We start from the raw sequence: 19,712 nt of genomic DNA, 5'->3' as shown, positions 1-19,712 counted from the left end.
AGGAGCCAGGAGTTGAATTACTCTTGTAGCCACTGTGTTTATGTGGTGAGACCAGTTCAGTTTCTGATCAATGATTATCCCCAGGATAATGTTGATAGTGGGTGTTCAGTGATGGTAACAGCATTGAATGTCAAGTGATGGTGGTTAGGTCATTTCTTATACGTGATGGTCGCAGCCTGCATTTGTGTGGCATGTATGTTACTTGCCCCTTGTCAGCCCAAACCTGGATATTGTCCAGATCTTGTTGTTCTTGGGGTTGGACTGCTTCAGTACCTGAGGAGTTAATTGGTTATCAATGTTCAATAATTACAAAATTATGCAAATTCCTTTTTCTATCAAATGTCATGGACTGTATCTTGTGGTCACTCTGATATTAAATTTCGTTATCACCTTATTTTCTTCCAAATTCAGACACAAACGTTTGAACATCAATCAGGATAAAATTAAATAATTTAAAAACATACGTTTCTACATGTAAACTAATTGAATGAAATACATTCCTTCTGTATTGTCTGCATTTTGAGCAAAAGTCATTTCTTTTCAATCATTACCGAATGGCTCATTTATTGTCCTCAATCCATCAATCCAGCTGTTAGATTTTAGTCTTCAGTTTACCGATCTTAATGATGTCTAATCAACATTAGAGCAAAGTGCTTTTAAAATGTTGAGTCAATTTATTTGTTCTGATTACAACATTTATTATGAATTCAATATCATTATAATAATTACAGAATAATTTGTTTGTCTTTTTAACATGTATAGTCAGATCCATATTTTAATTTAATCCATTGTTTCATTTAATCCATTGTAACAATACTATTGTTTTCAGGTCAAGTATCCCACAATGGAACCAATGATTTTGCATCCAACATGCTTCGAAAACTGACTTTTGCTCGTTTGAATAATCACAGTAATCTCAGCCTTATAAGTTCAGAGAACTGTAATTACTTTTCAATGCAATGATTGCTGTTCATGTCTACACATTGCACAGTCACATAGCAACATTAAATATCTCCTTCTTTGAAGTGTACTGATATATTTTCAAAAATCTATGTGTTGCTAATATGTAACTATTGTTCAGTTCAGTAAGGGGTATAAATGTGCAATAATAGCTCAGTACGTGAACTGATGTGAATATATTGCAGTGTACAAACTCACAATCATTGTGAAAATCAATTTTTGTTTTAACCATGGAAACACAGTTGAATTAATTCAATTAAATTTCACTTTAATGCTCGCATTCATTGTATTTCTAATCACAATGAGAGTGAACTATTTCATGTGACACAATTATTTAAAATTCATGTCACTTTTTTATGGACACAAACTAGAATTAATACCCGTTTTTGCTTTCCCTTACATATCACAGTCAAGTTTGAATTGTAGAAAGTTAGACTGATACAGCACGGAAACAGGCCATTCAGCCCAAATTGGCATTCCGGCCAGGTTTCCAAAACTAAACTAGTACCATTTTCCTGTGTTTGTCCCATATCCCTCTGGATGTTTTCTGTCCATGTAACTGTCCGAAAGTCTTTTAGATGTTGTAATTGTACCAGCCGCTGACTTTCCTCTCACATCTCATCTCAATATGCCAAACACACATTGTGAAAAGAGTTGCCCCTCAGATGCCTTTTAAAACTTTCCCCCTTACCTTAATAACATTTATACTTTAATCAGTGACCTGAAGCAAATAAATTCAAGATATTGTGACCATTATAATCAACAACAGTTGAGAAAATGTTGGATTGAAAAGTAATTCAATTGACACTTAGATATTTTCTAATCAACTCTGAGGTGCTTTGACACATCTCTCTTTAAGGTAGGAATTGAACGCCTGCCTCCTGATCTATTAGTACAGACATTACCAGAACCCTCCATAATGTTCCCATGCAGGAAGGGCAGGACTATAATCACATACTTTCTGTGGTTACTCACAGGGAAAACTGCTCAGATATTTATCGTGATAATTGGACTAGGATTATATTAGACACTTCCAGTGTGTTATGGATAAAAAGAATTCCTAATTTCTAATAATGATGGAACGAAGCGACAATGATCTTAAATAAATATAAGTCTCATGATAATCAAATAATTCAATATGTTTGTTGCAGTTATTCATACACATAAATTAACATTGACCTGCTTTGTAACTCACATGATTTGGAAACAAAGCATTCGCCATTCAACGTGACTACTCAGCGAAAGACAACTTTCCTCAGTTTCACAAAATTGTGATTTCTAAGAATTCAAGATTTATTGTAAAAGAATAGATCAAACATTTGTTAATTCTGGTTTGTGTACACAAGAAACACATGAAATTTAAATAATGTTTAATGTGAAAAATAGTTAGCTCTTTTGTAATAATCAGAAATATAGAAATGTTAGCATTGAAGTGAAATACAATCAGTACAAGAACGCAAAAAACTGTGGATGCTGGAACTCAGAAACAAAATCAGTAATTGCTGGAAAACAACACAGCAGGTCTGGCAGCATCTGTGGGAATCATTCAGTGTTAATACTTTGGGTCCAGTGACCCTTCCTCAGAATGTATTTTTGCTCACAGCCAATTCAATCCAACTAAGCTTCTGCACTGAAAATTATTTTGCTAAGATTACGAGATTGTAGAGTGCAATATTGTTTGTCAGTTGATGTATTGAGTCATTGTTCCACATCGACAGCTGGATATATTGCATTTAAACAATGATTACCAGTTAGACATTAGCAATAATTAGTTTTAAAATGGCTGCAACCAAATTTAAGGTTGATAAGAAAATCCTTATTGCAATGTAATTGTGCAGTATATCTGAAAAAACTGAAATATTGAAGTGAAAAATAATTAGCCATCTCTTAATTGATAAGGCTGATTAATAATCCTTCCATTAATACGAGAATTCAAATGAAAGAGAATGAGATAGTTACTATGAGTGTTGGGTGAGAAAACTCTGGTTGATTGCAGGTGTGTTGACCTGAAAAGAATGTTAATATTTCATTATGATACTGGCACTAAGAAATAATGGATTCAACTAAAATGTGAATCTCATGATGGTGTGAGAATTGAAATGACAATCAAATAATAATTAATGTTAGAACTCAACACTTAAAATGATTCAATATATTCAAAGCAGGTTGTACTGGATATTCATTAAGATCAGTAAACTGAGAATTAAAATATTGGGTTAATTTAAAACAAAAATCACAACTTCAGAGATTATTCATCAGAATTGTTTTGTCATTGAAAAAACCTCATTTATTCAAGAAATTTCCCTCATTTTCTGTCTTTTTTCCACAGGGATCTGTACTGGAACCCTTCTGGTTACGATACAAATATATAGAAGTGACATGAATTAAAACCTAATTGGGTGAGTTAATAAGCTTGCAGATGATACAAAGTTCAGTGCAGTTGTGAATAATATAGAAGGTTGTCAAAGAATGCAGCAGGAAAAAGATAAACTGCAGCTATGGGCAGAGAAATTAAAGGTAAAGCTTAATCCATACAAGTATGAGGTGTCACACTTTGGGAGCTCAAATATTAAGGAAAAGTAGATAGTTAATGGCAGGACCCTGAACAGCTTTGTTGTTCAAAGGGATGTTGGTTTTGAAGACCATGGCTCCCTGAAAGTGTCCATGCAAGTAGATAGGGTGGTAAGGAAGAGAAATGGCATGCTTGCCTTTATTCGTCAGGGAACTGGTTACAAGAGTCAGGATATCATTTTGCAACTTTGTAAGACTTTGGTTAAGGCATACTTAAAGTATTGTATTCACTTCTGTTCGCCACATTTCAGGAAGGGTATGGAGGCTTTGGAGATGGCACAGAGGGCGTTTACCAGGATGTTGCCTGGATTTGGAGAGGCTGCTTTTTTGTGGAGTGGTGGTGGCTGAGGGGAAGAATTGATTGAAGTCTATGCAATCAGGAGATACATAGGTAGCGTTGTCAGTCAGGAAGTTTCTCCCCAGAGTTGAAACGTCAAAACTATGAGGCATGCATTTAAGGTTGCGGGGGGGGGGGGGGGGGGGGGGGAGTTCAAGGGGCATGTGAGGGGCATTTACTTTTTACACAGGGAGTGGTAGGTGTCTGGAATGAACTTCAAGGGTTGGTGGTGGAGGCAGATACATTAAGGCTATTTAATGTTCATTTAGATAATTTGGACGGATATGGACCAAGGATAGGCAGAAGGGATGAGTTTCTTTTGCATTATATTCAGCACAACGTTACGGGCCAAAGGACCCATTCCTGTGCTGCACAGATCTTTCAGAGAAATCTAATACCTCACTCATACGACATTTTAATCTAATCAATATTTAGCCACTGGTGTCAGAAATAGGAAGAAAATAAGTAGAGAACAAACTTGACGATAATCTAAAGATAGAGTCAATGACATTTACAGAGGTAATTTTTTTGATTTTTTTAAATTATAAGATTAATAACTTTGGAGATGTGTTGAAAATATTTGCAGTTATTGATGTGCTGAGCCAAAATTACCCTTTTTAAATTGAAGATTGGCCTAGAAACCTGTTAGAAAACTTGAAAATATTCAGTAAGGTGTGATGCGCATCATAATTTAATCCATTGATTATTACTGCCAATACTACAATAAAAAAAATTTCAGCTCTACACCAAAAAGCATCAATTTCCCATCCAATGCTCATTGGAAATATTGGAATACTACTCATTTCAACAATCAAAGTAATCACAGCCTCATCGATTAAGAGATATCTAATGACATTTCACCAATTTTGTTTATTTTGTTTATTTTGTCACATTGCTCGTTCAAACGGCAATGTGAAGTTTCTCATTAATATTCAGTTCACTGACAGCATATTAATAATTTAGTTATTGCTAATATCTAACCATTGATCAATCCAGTCAGGGATAGAAAAGTGGAAATATGGCTCAGTACATAAACTGATTATTGTGAATATCGATGTATATTTTGATTTGATTTGATTATATTTTTCTTCAACACAAAGATTTATTGTAATTCTGATCACAGTAAGCTTATTTAAATTTGTGACTTTTTTGTAAACAAAAAATAGAATTTACAGGTGTTTGCTCTTTCCTTTATCAATTAGAATACATTTGGAATTGTTGCAAGTTATACATTTGTGGAAGGAAGAGAAGATGTCTGCAGCTAAATAGTTACAGTGAATGACATTTTCTTCCGATTCCATCCGACTGCTAAACATTCTCATTATAGAACATAGAACATAGAACATAGAACAATACAGCACAGAACAGGCCCTTCGGCCCACGATGTTGTGCCGAACTTCTAACCTAGATTAAGCACCCATCCATGTACCTATCCAAATGCTGTTTAAAGGTCGCCAATGATTCTGACTCTACCACTCCCACGGGCAGCGCATTCCATGCCCCCACCACTCTCTGGGTAAAGAACCCACCCCTGGCATCTCCCCTATACCTTCCACCCATCACCTTAAATTTATATCACCTTGTAACACTCTGTTGTATCTTTTTCTTTATAAGAAAAACTGCTTTAAACATATTCAGCAGTTGTATTTTTTATAAATTTACAATAAGCTCATGCCGATTTATCTTGCTTCCAATTATTCTGATATTAATTTGTAAGTAAGAGCATATGTGCTTAGTACCATTATTATAGTGAATTACTATTTCATTCTCAGTCCATTACACAGAAACAGTCGAATTAATTCCCAGCCCAATTATCGGAATGAACACTGGTTAGTTTTCATTTGAGTAATCCCATTGATTATAATCCCAACCTTCCTTGTTGGGACGATAATGAAAGGCACTTGTGTATCTCTAGTAGTGTCTCTCCTAAAAGACCAGATCACCTGATGCAGAGCCATAGCCTTGAAAGCTAGTGCTTATAAATAAACCTGTTGGACTATAACCTAGTGTCATGTGATTTTTAACTTTGTCCACCCTAGTCCAATACCGAGATCTCCAAATTGTTGTTGCACAAAGGAATTCTCGTAATTTTTAAAAGAAAATATGACTTTAATTAAGATCTTTAACACACGATTATTAATCCCTTCCTATATTCTTAAAATATAGTTGCAATTGAAAAAAATGCTCACTGACCACGGCACACACAGCTGCACAAATGTCTTCCTGGTCATCTAATTACTGCTCCAGAGTTAAACCTGAGTAAGTATCTTATTGTTTCTGAGAACAAGAACCACAATAAACATTTGGTGAGCAGTTTCATCCAATAAATGCACTTGATTTCTTACATATCACTTCAGTAATTGCACATGAAATATTTCACTAAAACCAATAACAATGCTTTATTACAAATGAGCGAGGACGCTAACGTCAGCATACATAGCAGATTTCCAATCCAGTTGAAGTATCGCAAAATAAAATGATGTATTTTGGCTTAGTACAACCTGTAGGTGAAAACATTTTGAGCTTGCACCTTTAAAATCTTTATCTGCTTATTCAGAGAAAATAATGAAAGATGGCACTGTAATTTTATTTTGACTTTCACTCATGAAAATACTCATGTGAATCGCTTCTCATTTTCTTCCTAGTTCTGATACAAATGTTGAAATATTTACGATAATAAAACTTTAGGAATAATAAGAGTGTTCTTTGCAAGAACGACATGAAGATGTTCAAGGTCCTCGAATTCCTGTTGAGTAGAATACCCTTCATAAGGGTCTTATTGTCTCGCGCCGATATTTTTTGTGACTGGTGACTGATGCGTTTTCAAATCATGTACACTGTAGAATGATTTTTTTAAATTTTCAATTTGTTATGAGCAAAAAAACTGCTTTGAACATGTTGATTTACTTTTTTTACTCCAAAGTTATTTATCAATGTACAATCATCACAAAATTATGGAAGTTCCCTGTATCTTACGTTCACTGTCATACGTACTTTCACTATCTACTTATTAACATCCTACTTCTGACAGGAATATCGAAACATTGGTCATGATCAAAAGTATATAAATTAAAAGTACGTCTCAAGAAGCAAACCAATGGATGGTAACATGTCATTCTTGTAATCCTGCATGTTTGACCCAAAAACAATTCTGCTGAATAATAACTGAAATGCTCATTTTTGTGAATCCATAAAGCTAGCCATTATATTGTATTCCTCAGTTTACCGATCTTAATGAATATCCAATAATCATCACAGCAAAGTGCTTTTAGAATATTAAATCAATTTATTTTTTCAGATTATAATGTTATTTTTCCAGTCACTGCCATTATGATAATTGCACAATTATTGGAGTTAATCTTTCTAACAAATATAGTGAGAATCGCATTTTAATTGCATCAATTGTTTCTGAGTATGAACCCTACAATATAAAAATCAATTTACTGTTCAGCTGAACGATCCCATAATGGAACCAATGACTTCCCATTCGATGCCTCATTGTAAATATTTGATGATTGCTCATTTGAATGATCACGGTAATCTCAGCCTGAAGCGTTCAGAAAACTGTAATGACTTTTCATTAGAATAATTCCTGGTCGTTTCTCCGCATTGTTCAGTGAAATAATCAACTAAGATTTCTCAGTATTCTTAAATTAGAATTTAATAGAATTTTGACAATCCAATTGCTGCTATTATCTAATCATTGTTCAATATAGTTCAGGGTATATCTGTGGAATTATGGCTCATGCATGAAATAATGTAAAGATTTGCAGTGTGTGTTGTAAATATCAATTTTTATTTTAACCCTAACAAAAGTTGAATTGATTTAATTATGTTTCGCTTACATGTTAACATTTACTGTATTTATAAACACGATACAAGTTAATCATTTTTCATGGAACAAAATAATTTAAAGTTCTTGTGACGTTTTGAAGTTCAACAAAAGGAGCTAATATCTCTATTGTTCCATGAAATAGTCACAGTACATTTTGAACTTTGGGAATTTGAACATTTTGGGAAAGAAGGGAAGTTGTCTTCGGATGAATAATCATATTGTGTGACAAATTCATTTATTTTCCTATTCATTTATGTTGCAAAAGCATTTTAATTTTCTTTTTATTCTGTGAAAACTTGCTTTGAACATATGGAACTATTTGATTGATTTTTGTTCATCAGTGTACAATGATCAAATGATTAGGCTTCTTTTCCTCTCATGGATCTTCATGAGATTCATATTTAATTAAAGTCATTATTGCTTTGTTACAACTTTACTATAAATTACTAATTCATTTTGTCAGTTCATTACACACAGGAAATATGTAATTAATTCCCATACAAATTATTACAATAAACATCTGATTTGTTTTCATTTGTGATGCCACAGTTAGCATGTGACTATGGTCCTACCCTTCCGGGGGTGGGGACATTATGAAGGGTCCTTGTGGAGCTCTAACAGTGTCTCTACGACAAGATCAGGAGGAATGATTTCAATTCCCACCTTCAGCAGAGACGTGTCAGAGCAGCTCCAAATATTCATGAGAAAATACCTGGCAGAGATTGAACTGCTTTTCAAAACAACATGAAATATACTTCAATCTGCAGTGCATTTCAATCATCACCATATCTACTACTTATTTTCTTCAGGTCACTAATAAAACGTATCATATCTGCTAGTTCAACATTCCTTGAAAAAGTAATTGAGAATGTTGCAATCTTAAAGTTGGAAGAGTCTAAGAAATGATACTCACTGATTTTTTTTCTCTGTTTGAAAGAACCTAGTTCAGACATTTCAAGCACATAAATCCTTATTCTCTAGTGTTATAAAGATGAAAAAATAAACAGTCAAAATTCCTCTTCAGCAAAATAACCAAATGCAACTTCATATTATTCATTGGTCAGTTGATCACCTACAATTGTAACTAAATATTGCAATTCATCTAAATATTGTTATGTGCTTTGAACAAATTAAATTTCTTATCACTATTCATTCTTGAATTGTCAGGAATTTGTTTTTATTTTCCATCCACCAATTCATAATTCATAAGATTGATATGCTTTCAAAATATCGACGTGTTCATTTTAACATTTAATTTGTCTCTCTCTCTCACTTATCTCACTTCATGCATGATAGCTTCAATGCATTTTGCTAATTAACTCTACGAAACTTAAAAATGTTGTTGACTGTGCTTCTTTTGTACGCAAGAAAACAATGAAGGTACACCCATTTGTTCATTAGCTCAAATAACACTAAATTTTAAATTATTGAAAAGACTACACTGGGGGAAAAAGAACGATTCTTCATCTCAAATATCACATTAAATGACACTTTTTTCAAATCGATACAAAATGATTTGTATTTTAATTTCATTATAAGAAAAAAAACCAGCTTTGGAAATGTTAGAATCTGTTCCTTTTACTTCCAGCATTAGTTGTCAATGAACAATAATCACGTAATTATCAGTCATTTTGTGCAAAATAATTTTCTGTACCAAATGTCATTTATTTGACCTTTTGTTCACAATAGTACTCACTTTCCTGGTCTAATTATTTTCTTCCTTATTCTGTCATAGATGTCTAAACATTTATCATGATAAAAATTAAAAAAAATAAACATGACTCAACAAAAAAACCCAATGTTGAACGGTGTCAATTGTTTGAGTATTTTTTATAATTATTAAAGCGACTTTTTATACATTAATTTCCTGTTTATCAATCTTAATTATGACGCAATTGATGTCAGAACAAAGTGCTTTCAAAATATTAAGTTAGTTTATCTATCAATATTCTAGAAACAATTAACAATTACAATAATTACACAGCACTTTGTGCTTGTTACGAAGTCTAAGTTAGCATGTTATTAATATTTTCCATATTTCGTATTGTGAATGCTACAATATAAAAACCTGTTTGGTCGGGCCAATACACCCAGAAAAGACCAATAACTGCCCTTGCGACATCCTTTGTAAATATCTGACTTTTGCTCATTTGAAAGATCACAGTCATCTCAGGCATTGATATTCAGAGAACACCAGTTACTTTACACTGCAATATTTCTCTTCATTTCTGCACATTACTCAGTGGAATAGTAAGATGAGATACCTCATTATTCTTAAATTCATTAATAGTAGTTTTAAAATCAATTTGTTGCTAATATCAAATAATTGTTCAATTTGGCGAAGGATGTAAGTGTGGAATTATGGTTCCATATAATAGCTATTGCAAGAACTTATCAATGTAGAATCTCTCAATCATTGTGAATATTGCTTTTCATTTTAAACTTGGAAACACTCCTGAAATGATTTGATTTTAATTCACTTCAATGTTAACATTTATTGTGCTTCCAATCACAATAATAGTTGAATATTTTTCTTGTGCAAAATTATTTAAATTCCAATGAATTTTTTTGAAGTACACAAAAAAAGGATTGAGATCTTTCTTGTTTCATTAAACAATCACAGGAAATGGTGACTTCTTAGAAATCAGACATTTTCAGAAACAATGAAAGTTGTCTTCAGCTGATTACTCCCATTGACTGACCAAGTCATCATTTTGTTCCAATTTATGTGTAGAACAAACAAAATTTACGTTGCATTTTATAAAATGAGAAACTATTATGAACATGTAGAATGATTGTATTCATTTTTATTTATCAATTTACAGTAATCACACAAATCTGTCAAGTTGTCATTCCACAAATTATCATAAAAATCATATTTAATTAAGACATCTGTTAACTCCCATCATTATTGTAAATTACTATTTAATTTTAAGTACATTACACACAGGATCCATCCATTTAATTCCAATCCAATTATCACAATAAACATCTGATTATTTTTCACTTGAGTAACCACAGTGAGCATGTGATTATAGACCTGCCCAGCCTGGTTGGGAACATTATGAAGGAATGTTGTACAGCTCTGATAGTGTCTCTGTTACCAGACCAGGAGGTACAGTTTCAATTCCCACCTTGCACAGAGTTGTGCCAGAGCAGCTCTCAATGTTGATTAGAAAATATCTAAGAATCAAATGAATTGCCTTTCAATTCAATATTAGATATGCTTCCATCTGTTGTTCATTCCAATAATCACAGTATTTGCTATTAATTTTCTTCAGGTCACTAATAACAGAATGTATCTAATTCCACTCAATCAATATTCGTTGGAAAATATTTCAGAATGTTGCAGTCATACAGATGAAATATACAAAGTAATGATATTAATTTATTTTCTTTTGTTCTGAAGAGCTGAGTTCAAACAGTACATAGAACTTGATGCTCCAGTGCTATAAAAATGAGGAGAAAAAATACATTTCTTGTTCAGTCAAATAAACAAATGCCAATTCTTTTTATTTATTAATTTTTAAGTATTGATGTTTATGAATTGTGTGAAATTTGTTTTTTCATTTTCTACTCACCTATTATTTTTAATGTGAGATTGAACTGCTGTGAAAATATCCAAGTGCATTCATTTGAAATTTGACTTTGCATATTTATCACTGTGGGATATATGTAAAGCACTGTTACTTCTGCAATCATAATTGTTTATTCAAGGTAAATGAACTCGCACCAGTGTATAATTGTTTCAGCCAAGAGCTGAGTTAACAAGAATGAAAACTATATGAAGGAAATATATAATTGCTTTTGTATTAGCTAAAATGTGCATACAAGTATGAAATGTGTCTGCAAATAACGGGAGATGTTATAGACAAATAGTTAAGGTGCTGCGAGGGGAGGGGTGCAGGTTAAGCTAGATATACCTGTACAAACAGTTACAAGCATCTGTTTCTCGCGTCAGCAGGAACAATATAACACCATAAAAAGGTCATAAGGCTCGGTGTAAATAAAGAATAAAAAGAAATTATGCTTTGGTTAGCATGGAAATAGATGGCAGTGAAGAAGGATAAATAACAATAATACCACAGAGGGAGGTGGTCAAACGGCCTTGTGAGGCCAGAGATAAACATTTTGTCAGGGACGAGGCTGGATGAGTTCAGAGATAAACAGCCGGTTTAGATTAGAAATAGTTGTAAACAGGGGAGGAGCAATGGGAGGAGGGAAGAGAAACGAATTACATAAATATTGTGTACTCGTTAAATTCAGTGTGTGTGTGTGCCTTGTGGACAGTGGACACCACACCCCTCTTGCAACAGCGTAATAAACGATACTACTGATTCAGGTCTTGTTCCGGACTGAAGTTATTGAAGTGACTGAACTTCATTTCTCATAATCACTTATCTCATTTATTGCATGATGTCTGAAGTGTGTTTTGCTCAGCAATTCTATCAACTATTTAAAAAGTCTAATCTTAAATAAGATCCTTAACACCCAATTACCAATCTATTCCTAATTCATGTAAATATCTCAATTTTCTTGAAGTCAATGTTCACACAAAACAGTGCACATAAAGTGACACAAAGATATTCATCATCAGCTGATTACTGTTCAGTGGAATAACCTGAGTATCTTATTGTTCCTGAGACTAATGACAACAGTAAGCATTTGTTTACTCGTCCATGCAGTAAGTGCATTTGATATCTTATATTTCAGTTCAATCGTTAATGACAATTTATGTTGTTTAAACCAATAATTCTAATTTATCATGGATATTGACTGTAATACAATAACACTGGAAACATTTTTTAAAAAATATTCTAACAATCTTTAAGCTCCTCTTCTGTTGTGTGTGTGCAAAAGATAATTCAAATTATAACCATTTTTGTTGCAAATTCAACAAACGCTACATTTTGAATTTATGAACTTCTTACAGTTTTGCAAAAAAGTTAGTCCACTGTATGTCATATTAAGACTGCTTTTTCCAATCATGCATGCTACAAAATGATTATTGCTTTCATTGCATTGTAAGAAAAGAAGTGTTGAATTTTTTGTTGTTTCAATTCCAACATTATTCATCATTGTACAATAATGACACAATTATTACAATCGCTTCATATACCACCCAGCAGTGACTTCATTGTTTGTTTATTTTCATGCTCATTTTCATGATCTATTAATTCTCTTCCTAATTCTGACACTTTGATTATAATATTAATCAACGTACCATCTCTACAAGGAATACAGTGAAAGAAATTCGCAATTTGTATATTGCATATATTTTTGAGTTCAGAAAAGAATTTTGTTCAATAATCACTGAATGTCTCATTTTTTCTTTAATACGTAAAGCTAGCTACTATGTTTTATTCCTTAGTTCACTGATCTTAATAAATATTCAATCGACATCACAGTAAAGTGCTTTTGAAATATTGAATCATGTTAATTCTTCATATGTATTGCAGTGTACAATCTCTCATTCATTGTAACAATCAATATTTATTTTACCTGTTGAAACATAGTTGTATTCATGTAAATATATTTCACTTCAATGCTAACACTTAAGACTTAAGCATTTTTCATGCAACAAAATCCAATGAAAAAGCATCAGCATCTCTTTATTGTTTCATTAAACAATGACAATAAATTTTGAATTTTTGAAAGTTGAACATTTTTAGAAAGAAGGAATGTTGTCTTCAGTTGAATGTTCGCATTGAATGACTTCTTCACAGGATCTGCTGTTTATTCTCTTCTTCGGGTTCCCAAGAAAAGAAATTAACTAGTTCTGCTGGTTCTAAATTCCTGAAAAATATTTGAGAATGTTGCGGTCTTAAAGGTAAAAAGCTAAGTGATCATAAGTGATTAGTTTTTTGTTCGAAAGAGCTCGATTCAAACATTTCGGACATTCACATTGTTATTCTGCTGTGTTACAAGGGTGGAAAACAAGTCGCTTTCTTCGTCTGTAAACATATGACACTTCCAATTATTCATTAGTCAGCTAATTACCTACATTTGTTATTAAAAATTGCAATTCATCTAAATATTGGAATGACCTTTGATCAAATTAAATTTCTAATTATTTTTCATTCGTGAATTCTTGAAGTTTTTTTTTGTTTTCCATTCATCTATTCGTATTGAATGTAAACTTTACATGCTTTGACAATAGCGGAGGGTGTTTATTTGAAATTTGTCTTTGCATACCTTTCACTGATTTTACTTATTGCATGTAGTTGCACTTGGCTCAGTCATTAACAATGCTGCCTCACAGTGCCAGGGATCTCGGTTTGATCCCATCCTCGGTGACTGTCTTTGCGTACTTCACCCATTCTCCCCAAGTCTATGTAACTTTGCTGTGGTTTCCTCCAACAATCCAAAGACGTGCAGGTTAGGTGAGCAGACCATAATAAATTGCACATTGTGTTCAGGGATGTGTATTTTAGTCAGCAGTAAATGTAGAGGAATATGGTTGGGAAAGTGTTTGGCTGGGTTACTCTTTGGAGGGTCATTTTTTTAAACGAAATGACCTGTTACCACATTGTGCTAACAGGGATTCTACAATAGTTTAATTGCGTTTCTCTAAGCAATTCTAACTTTTTAAAAGTTGACTTTAGTTAATACTTTTAACACTTGATTATCAGTGTTCCTAAATCTTGTAAAATATCTCAATATTTTTTAAATCATTGCTCACACAAAACACTAAACATGAGGCCACACAAAGGTCTTCATGACCATCTAATTACTGTTCAGTGGAATGATCAGAGTAACTATCTGATTGTTGCTGAGATCAATCCCCACTGCCACAGTAAGGATTTGGTTATCATTCCCTCCAATAAATGCAGACGTTGTCCTCTGGTATTTCAGTTCAGTAATTACACACGATACTGGTTGTTCAAAGCAGTGGTTATTCTTTATTATGAATGGCAAAGGATTCCAACGGAAGAGGTGTTCATATGTCCTAAAGTGTTGCATGATCACAAACAATTTTCAATCCAAATATTGCACAAAAAAGTGTAAATTTGGTTTTGTTCAACTGCCGAGGCTAACATTTTCAGTTCATGTCCATTACAAATATTTGGAAAGTGAGGAAAGTAGATGCTGGAGATCAGAGTAAAGAATGTGGTGCTGGAATAGCACAGAATGTCAGGCAGCATCTGAGGAGCAGGAGAAACCATGTTTCAGGCATAAGCCTTCATCGGGAATCTCCGGCTCTATGGATGCTGCCTGGTCTACTGTGTTTTTCCACCACCGCACTTTCAACATTAAAAAAAATTGCTTATTTGGAGCAAATACTCTCTGTTTCCTCTGTATTTTAAATCTACTGTGCTTTCTATTCACTCAAGTTCTCATTTTAATAGCTCCTCGTTTTCTTCTTAATCTGATACAAATCTCAAAACTCTGGGCACAATAAAAGCAATATGAATTATAAAGTAGCATCTGGACAAGAGAACCAATGAACACCTACATAGACCTCTTGAACAACAAAGATATTAGAATGAAAAAGCAATGCCTTCCAAAAAAATCTCTGTACGTCTGTATCCTTTTTCAATTCATTAATCCTGCAAATAGCTTATCATTGTCAGTTGATCTCTCTTAATGACTATCTAATCAATGTCATTGTAAACCACTGATAAAATTGAAACATTTTATTTGTTAAAATGCAAAGATTCATTCTCAATTCGTTATTACAACAATAAGTGAACCATATTTTATCTGTCTGCTAAGGTCAAGTGACCTGTGGCCCATAATTGAACTTTCTAAATATTCCCACAGCTGGGGAAAGCAGAGCTAAAAAGGTCAAATGAAAGGAAACAGAAGACAAAGTAACCAGCTCCAGAAAACAGTGGAAAGCCCAGTCAAAGAGCTCAGAAAGGTTCGGTAGATCCTGTTACAACCAGCCCAAGAGCTGTGTTTTGGAGAGGTTGAAGCAGACTTCCTGGCACCTTGACTTCCAGCCAGTGCCTGAGTCATTAGACACCTCACTTGAGAATGACGACAAGTGAAGGGTGTTTACACAATACTCATTGAATGCTTACAATCCAGAATTTTGGTAAAATGTTGTGAAACATTTCCCAGATCATGGAAATCAGCTCAACATTATTGAAATCAAAGTACTTGTAATGGTCTTCAAGACCACCTAATTACTGTTCGGTGAAAAACACTTTGTACGTGTCTTATTGTTTTCAGGATGAATAATCATAGCAAACATCACAGTCTCACCAGATCCAGACATATGTAAGAGACACCTTATTATAATTTACACACTATGTCTTTCCCAGATTATTGATAACACCTTATTACTTATGCCTGAGGATACCACGTGTAACATGTATCGAGATGAAGCAAGTCCTGAATGTAAGATTTTTTTTCTGATAAATTTCCAATCCAAAAATTATGATAAAAATGATATTGTGGTTCATTACAATGTCAACAGATCCCCATTAAACATATTTAACTGTTTATTCAGAGACAATATTGAAACAAATACGTTGATAAATGCTGTTGACTGTATGCTTCTGTGAAAATAAATCTTCCTTATTGACTTATTTTCATTATAATTCTGACTCAAATGTCTAAATATTGATGATATGAAAAATTGTATGAATTAAACACAATGCAGAATTTGTTCTTATTATATATTATATTTCTCCAGAAGAAAAGTAGAGAAACCAAATATAGAAATCTTGAAGATCTGAGAATGTTGAATGACAAACCATTTCTGATTAACGTTCACTGAATGTCTAATGTCTTTCCATGTCATCATGGCAGAATTTGCATTCTCAGCTGACAGATGGAGAAATATCTAGTCATCATCAGAGCAAATCCATTTGAAAATATTGAATCATTTATTTTGCCAAAGTTCTAAAATTAATTATCAATTCATTGCCATTCCAAAAATCACATAGTAATTCAGTTTAGGTTTTGTAACAAACATCATCAAATTCACATTTTAATTTAATCCATTATTTCTTAGTGTCAATATTAAAAGAAGAATAATAGTTCTCTTATTCCAGGATAACACAAACACAAACTAATTAATGATTCCCTATCCAACACTCACAGATAATATCTGTTCCCTTCTCATCTGAATGTTCCCAGAATTCATTGGATTAATATTCGGCCTTACATATTAAGAGACTTTATAATTAATGAGCAGTCAACATCATTCCGTGAAGTTAATTCCTAAAACTAGCTAACTTCAAATCCCAGTCTAAATGCTTTTTCCATAATGTTTTTAGTAGGCATTGGTTACATATATCAAACTTATGTTGCAAATTTCCCCTATTATACTCAAGAATCTGTACTTAGAACCTATATTTAATATTCTGAGTAACTGTAAAATAATAACTATATCTGACAAATGAACTTTTCTGTTGTCATGATAGCTGCTTAGTGAGTTAACTGGGCTGTACCCTGCAGCTGCTGTTTTACACTCCAATAAATGCTGCTCATTTTTACACATGACGGGCAGCTATATGAGATTTCTAATCATTTTTAAGTTTGCTATGAAATGTTTTTAAGATTAATTGTTGCTTGTATCTAATATTTAAGAATTGATCAAATCCAGTCTATCCAGCTTTAAGTGTGAAATTAAGGCTCAGAAACGTAAACGTCTTGCATTGTACAGAAACCAATGGTAGTGAATGGTGATTTTTATTTTAATACTTGAATCTTAGTTGATTTACTGTTCTGGGCATGGCCTGCCCCCACCTGGAATAGAATGGTCCATATTGGCTCATACAAAATGCCTGACATTTAAATACAGGCAGCCTACCTTCGAACTAAAATACAAGGTGTCAGGGGGGTGATAAACTCGACTAACATTCTGTTCCAGCCTTAAATTAAAAGAAAGCACACTACCAATGGACCTACTCCAACGCCAGGACGACAGCATTCCTGACATTTCTTGATAAGAGCATGCCGACATACAGACAAATGACCAATCCTGATCTTCATAATTGAAAGGATAATTGTCCCAGTAAATGAATAAACAGCAGCTGCAGGGTGCAGCACAGTTAACTCACTAAACAGCTATTGTCAGATATAGTTATTATTTTACAGTTACTCAGAATATTAAATATAGGTTCTAATTACAGATTCTTGAGTATAATAGGGGAAATTTGCAACATAGGTTTGATATATGTAACGAATGCCTACTAAAAACATTATGGAAAAAGCATTTAGACTGGGAGTTGAAGTTAGCTAGTTTTAGGAATTAACTTCACGGTATGATGTTGACTGCTCATTAATTATAAAGTCCTGACAGAAAGAGTAGCTGTATAATTTTACACAATATAACAAACTTTATAACACAAGTCATATTACTAATCTTATAGCAAGTAAGCGAAAATCAACTGTCTTTTCTATTTTTTTGTACATATATAATTAAGACAGTGAACGATATGAGGAGTAATTGGCTTTGATAAAATAAAATTAAATGAATGGCAGAACTCAAAATGTCTCAACTGATACGGTATCCTGAGATGCCCGAGGGAGTTCAGGAATACCTTTGGAATCTAAGTCAATAAGATGCATGGAAAGATCCCAACAGGAATCTGGGGAGGTCCATTAGAATGCCCATCTGCGATTATGTGTTTCAATTGGGTGGCTGGATGAGGAGGGAAGGGCTGTAATCACATTGCACGTGGCCATTGTGATGCAGAAAGTCCATAAAAATGCTGCTTTTTACTGTACATGTTACAGTGTGTTATGGATCTCCCTTCCGAGATTGGCCTCGGGGGACGATCCCTTCATTAACTGGTTGCTGCATGAGTAAACATCTTCCACATGCCTGAGCTCAGATTGCCTCCTGAGTCCTCATTTCCTGCCAGTGAAAACAATTCGACAGCTATGATGACATTTCAATTCAACACATACATTTATTGTGTGAAATGATTACATTCAGAGCGATATAATTTTCATGATAAAATTGCTTTACATTTACTTTTTTTGGTGTACAAGAAAACATTTCGATTATATCCATTTGTTCTTTTGTTCAACCAACACTAAGTTTTAAATTAATTTAAAGACTACAATTGGGGGAAACGGGAACGAGTCTTCAGCTCAAATGTCATATGAAATGACTGTTTCCTTTTTTCAAACAAATTGCCCTACAAAATTATTTTTATTTTCATTTCATTATAAGAAAAAAATTGCTTGGAAATGTTGACAATTCTCTTTTTCCTCCCATAGTAGATGTCAGTGAACAATAAACACACAATTATGAGAATTCCTTTCCGTATCAAATGTTAGTGACTTTATATTTTGTTCACAGTAATAGTCACTTTTATGGCCTAATTCTTTTCCTCCTAATTCTGAAATAAATATTGGAACATTTATTGTGGTAAAAATTACACCAACAAAATTGACATGAAAACTATTGGAAGCATATAAATCTTGCATTGCCTGCATTTTTAAACAAAATCATTTTTTTCAGTTGCTGCTGAATGATTTTTTTCACACCATCCAGCTAAGTTTTCTGCTTTAATTTTCAGTTTCTTAATTTTAATGAATATTCAATCAACATCAGAGCAAAGTGTTTTCAAAATATTAAGTCAATTTATCTGTCAGGATTCTAAAAGCAATGATCAATTACAGTAATTGCACAGCAATTTAACATAGACTTTGTAAAAATGCAGTGTTATTTTGAAAATGTCATTCATTATTTCTTGTTGTCAATGCTACTATATTAATACCTATTTGTTCAGGCCCATGCACATACCAAACAACCAATAATATCCCTTGCAAAATTCTTTGTAAATGTCTGATTTTTGCTCAGGTGAAATATAACAATTATCTCAGCCTTTGAAATTCAGAGAACTCCAATTCCTTTTCCCTGCGATATTACTCTTCATTTCTACATATTACTCAGTCTAATATCAAGATGAGATATCTCATTATTCTCAAATTCACGAATATATATTTTAAAATTCCGTTTGTTGCTAATATATCTTATATCTAATAATTGTGCAATCCAGTAAGGGCTACAAATGTGGAATTATGCTTCTGTACAATAAA

The 19,712-nt window shown here is 33.2% G+C and overlaps 2 long non-coding RNA genes across 3 annotated transcripts in view; one reads left to right on the top strand and one right to left on the bottom strand.

Annotated features, from left to right (window-relative positions):
• LOC140458548 (uncharacterized) overlaps positions 1-9,546 on the top strand; it is a 90,968-nt gene extending 81,422 nt beyond the window's left edge. For both annotated transcript variants that reach the window (XR_011953516.1, XR_011953517.1), the window contains 2 exons: positions 3,290-3,359; positions 6,514-9,546. This is a non-coding gene — a long non-coding RNA (uncharacterized lncRNA). The remainder of the gene's footprint in view (positions 1-3,289; positions 3,360-6,513) is intronic.
• Positions 9,547-17,813: 8,267 nt separating this feature from the next.
• LOC140458549 (uncharacterized) overlaps positions 17,814-19,712 on the bottom strand; it is a 38,695-nt gene continuing 36,796 nt past the window's right edge. The window contains exon 5 of the long non-coding RNA XR_011953520.1: positions 17,814-18,519. This is a non-coding gene — a long non-coding RNA (uncharacterized lncRNA). The remainder of the gene's footprint in view (positions 18,520-19,712) is intronic.

The sequence above is a fragment of the Chiloscyllium punctatum genome, chromosome 33 (genome assembly GCF_047496795.1).
Source record: "Chiloscyllium punctatum isolate Juve2018m chromosome 33, sChiPun1.3, whole genome shotgun sequence".
Classification (NCBI taxonomy): domain Eukaryota; kingdom Metazoa; phylum Chordata; class Chondrichthyes; order Orectolobiformes; family Hemiscylliidae; genus Chiloscyllium; species Chiloscyllium punctatum.
This window is presented reverse-complemented; position numbering and strand designations above follow the sequence as displayed.